The sequence below is a fragment of the Oncorhynchus mykiss genome, chromosome 26 (genome assembly GCF_013265735.2).
Source record: "Oncorhynchus mykiss isolate Arlee chromosome 26, USDA_OmykA_1.1, whole genome shotgun sequence".
NCBI lineage: Eukaryota > Metazoa > Chordata > Actinopteri > Salmoniformes > Salmonidae > Oncorhynchus > Oncorhynchus mykiss.
The window spans coordinates 24,050,402-24,055,266 of NC_048590.1; positions in this window are offsets into that span (position 1 = coordinate 24,050,402).

Here is a 4,865-nt window from a genome sequence, read left to right on the forward strand (position 1 = left end):
ATACAGAATGGTGTCGTCTGCATAGAGGTGGATCAGGGAATCGCCCGCAGCAAGAGCGACATCATTGATATACACAGAGAGAAGGTACGGTGGAATTCGAAATGGTCAGTGATCTGTTTATTAACTTGGCTTTTGAAGACTTTAGATAGGCAGGGCAGCATGGATATAACAGTTTGGGTCTAGAGTGACACCCCCTTGAAGAGGTGGATGACCGTGGCAGCTTTCCAATCTTTAAGGATCTCGGACGATACGAAAGAGAGGTTGAACAGGCTGGTTAATAGGGTTTGCAACAATGGTGGCGGATAGTTTTAGAAAGAGAGGGTCCAGATTGTCTAGCCCAGCTGATTTGTAAGGGTCCAGGTTTTGCACCTCTTTCAGAACATCTGCTGTCTGGATTTGGGTGAAGGAGAAGCCGGGGAGGCTTGGGTGAGTAGCTGCGGGGAGGCGGAGCTGTTGGCCGGTCATGGATTTATCAGTGGTGACCGTGTTACCTAGCCTCAGTGCAGTGGGCAGCTGGGAGGAGGTGCTCTTGTTCTCCATGGACTTTACAGTGTCCCAAACTTTTTTGAGTTTGCAAATTTCTGCTTGAAAAAGCTGCCTACATTGGTTCCTGACTTCCCTGAACAGTTGCATATCGTGGGGACTATTCGATGCTATTGCAGTCCGCCACAGGATGTTTTTGTGCTGTTCAAGGGCAGTCAGGTCTGGCTGGAGTGAACCAATCTGTTCTTAGTTCTGCATTTTTTGAACGGGGCATGCTTATCTAAGATGGTGAGGAAACTACTTTCAAAGAATGACCAGGCATCCTCGACCGTCGGGATGAGGTCAATATCCTTCCAGGATACCCGGGCCAGGTCGATTAGAAAGGCCTGCTCGCAGAAGTGTTTTAGGGAGCATTTGACAATGATGAGGGTTGGTCGTTTGACCCCGGACCCATAGCGGATACAGGCAATGAGGCAGTGATCGCTGAGATCCTGATTGAAAACAGCGGAGGTGTATTTGGAGGGCAAATCGGTCAGGATAATGTCTATGTCTATGCCCATGTTTACGGATTTAGTGTTGTACCTGGTGGGTTCCTTGATGATTTGTGTGAGATTGAGGGCATCTAGCTTAGATTGTAGGACTGCCGGGGTGTTAAGCATATCCCAGTTTAGGTCACATAACAGAACGAACTCTGAAGCTAGATGGGGGGCAATCAATTAAAAAATGGTGTCCAGGACACAGCTGGGAGCGGAGGGGGGGTCGATAGCAGGCGGCAACAGTGAGAGACTTATTTCTGGAGAGGTTCATTTTTAAAATTAGAAGTTCAAACTGTTTGGGTATAGACCTGGAAAGTATGACAGAACTTTGCAGGCTATCTCTGCAGTAGATTGCAACTCCTCCCCCTTTGGCAGTTTTATCTTGATGGAAAATGTTGTAGCTGTGTATGGAAATCTCAGAATTGTTGGTGGCCTTCCCTAACCTAGGATTCAGACACGGCAAGGACATCTGGGTTGGCGGAGTGTGCTAAAGCAGTGAGTAAAACAAACTTAGGGAGGAGGCTTTTGATGTTGCCATGCATGAAACCAAGGTTTTTTCGATCACAGAAGTCAACAAATGAGGGTGCCTGGGGACACGCAGGGCCTGTGTTTACCTCCACATCACCTGAAGAACAGAGGAGGAGTAGGATGAGGGTACGGCTAAAGACTATCAAAACTGGTCGCCTATAGCGTTGGGGACAAAGAATAAAAGGAGCAGATGGTAGAATAAATTCAGGGCATAATGTGCAGACAGGGGTATGGTGGTGTGCGGGTACAGTGGAGGTAAGCCCAGGCACTGAGGGATGATAAGAGAGGTTGTATCTCTGGATAAGCTGGTTATAATGGGTGAGGTCACCGCAAGTGTGGGAGGTGGGACAAAGGAGGTATCAGAGGTATAATGAGTGGAACTAGGGGCTCCGCAGTAAACTAAAACAATGATAACCAACATAAACAACAGTATACAAGGCATATTGACATATGAGAGAGACATACAGCGAGGCATAAAGTAAGCACAGGTGTTGATTTGGAGAGCTAACTAAGACAACAACGGGTGAGACAACAACAGCTAATCAGCTAAAACAACAACAGGTAAAATGGCAATGACTGGGCAGAGAGCCACCCGGTAGCAGCGGTGATCCGGTGCCAAGGTCCAGAGCTTATGGCAAGGATCCGGTGGAGTAGTGGGTTCTAGCTGTGTTTGGGTGGAGTCCAGGTGAAAAACTGAGTAGGCCGGGAGGTGGGCCTCAGGGATAGTTTCGGTGCTGGGTAACTCGGTGGGTGCTAGCTAGCTGTGAAGATCAGGAGAACGGTCCAGGGATTACGGCAGGAATCCGGCGTTGTAGTGGAGAGACAGTCCGTTAGGTAGGCTGGCGTAGGTAGGCTGGCGAGTATTATCCAAGCTAAAAAACGGGCTGGTACCTGTGCAGAAGATAAAGGCCACAAGCAGTGGCTACCAATGGCTAAATAGCTGGTAGCTAATTAGCTGGTTAGCTTCTGATGGCTAGGTGGTTCTTGCTATAATGTCTAAAAATAAAAAATAATAGTGGTTCCGTATCACATTGGGTGAGGCAGGTTACCGGAAGGTATAATTGAACTAAAATGGAGAAGAGATGAAAATAAAATTGAAATATGTACAAAAAAGACAAAAAAATACAAAAGTACACGAGAAGACGAACAAAACACGTCTGCACTGCTATGCCGTCTTGGAATCGGATGACAATGCTTCCTGAACAAACACCACTGGCTATGGTCACCCAACACATTCAAATCGTAATTCTTTACGCAATCATGATAACAAATTGCCTTTAAAGGTCCAATGCAACATTTCTGGGTAACAATTACTGTGACCTTACTGTGACCTTACTGTGACCTTACTGTGACCTTACTGTGATTGTTTTAATTTAAAATGGTAAAAAAAATTGCTTCTTAGCAAAGAACAATTTCTCAGGCAAGAATTTTGCTAGGACTGTCTGGGTGTGGTTTGACTCAAAACTAGCTGTTATTGGCAGAGAAGTTTGGAACTCTCTTTCTTATTGGTCTATTAACTAATTTACCACATGGTGATGTCACCATGTAAAGCCAAAACTCCCTCCCACCAAAACACGCTGATATTTCAGACGGTCTTTTCAAACAGCTCTCATACTAAAAGGGCATTGATCATTATCACTATTTTCACAATTTCACATTATTATTCCAACCTTGTAGTTTGGAAATATATATAAAATACAGGTAAATCTGATTTGGACTGCACCGTGTCTTTCAAGTATGACAGTAAAAGTAAAGTTGAAGTGAGTTTAACAGAGGGCAAATCCCTGTTTTTATAATCTTATCCTGCTGCATTAGTAATACAGGAAAAGTATCGTCCAGACTGTTACACAGGCAAACAGTCCCTCCCTCACAGTATGAATCTAGGCTGCTCCACTCTCCTGGTGAGACAAGCCTGTGAAATATCCTCAAACACTTTCACTCAGCCTCTGTGTGTGTGTGTGTGTGTGTGTGTGTGTGTGTGTGTGTGTGTGTGTGTGTGTGTGTGTGTGTGTGTGTGTGTGTGTGTGTGTGTGTGTGTGTGTGTGTGTAGGTGGGTGGGTTGTATCTGTTCTCTTCTCCTTTCTTTCTCTTCCATTGGGTTTTTCAAAGAAACTAAATCAACTCTTCTTTGTTTAGAGAACCTTCTAATAACCCTTTCTACTGAAGGTGATTGTTCCTTTTAGGAAGTCTTCAAAAGGGTGGATATTGCTTGCTGTGATATGTCCTATACTCCCTACTCGGGCTTTCCTGTTACCTCTAGTTGCTTTAAGTGTGTATCACTAACCCACATATTTGTAGTCTAGTTAGATTGGCCTGTACTGTGGGGTCAGGAATGCTCCGTAAAATAAGCCTTAGCCCTTCAGCTGCTGTTGGAAAAGCATCATTATAGAGAAACACGTCAACAAATGTTACTTTTCAGTATTGGGGTCATTTGAGAAAGCTTTTGCTTTTTATAAAAAAGGCTACACTTATTTTTGTTTCTTTACCAAAGGCACTGTGTGCCCATATCCATATTCTTATATGGACATTATGGCATTGGATGCCCATAATGATGTTCAAATGTAAAGCCAGCCCAATCAAGCTGATCTTACAACATGTCTCCGGACAGGAGATGTGTGCTCTGTTTCAGGCTTACTAACATCGAGAGAGACTGATGACCAGCAAGCCTGCTCGGACACACAAAGTAATTAGTTGTGCGATATCACATGATGAATGCACGACACAAATGAGACAGCCATGTCTCTTGCTTGGCCATGAACAGCTGTCTATATATTTGTATTCACTGTATATTTTTGTGAATCTGAAAAGGTCTGTTTTGCATTCCTGCACGGATGCTGCATGATAAATGTACACGACAACACAGACAGACCTACAGTAAATGCCATAATGCAATAAACATACCTTCACCTGACATTTCAGAGTAGGAAACCATAAATAACTTTTCAATATTCAAATCTCAGGGCACTGTTTGTCTGGATGTGTGGCCTATTACGTGAACGCTCCGGAGCAGTGTAATCCCAAACTGACCATGGAATTCTTATTTACATATAATAAGGACAATAAAATGAAGTGCCATATCAAAATGGATATAGGTCCAAATCCTAACATGAGATACACACATGAAACTGGAAGTTGAAGTCATTTCCAGCATTGAAGTTTGCTCTAATGTTTATGTCTCGTGCTTGAACACATTTTTGCTCCATTATTGTGTTATTATCCCACCAAAATTTTTTTTTTTAAATTTTTTTTAACACAGTGACAGAAACCACGTCGGTAACTACAGCCTGTAAACAACCGTCACATGTCAGTCCAAACACC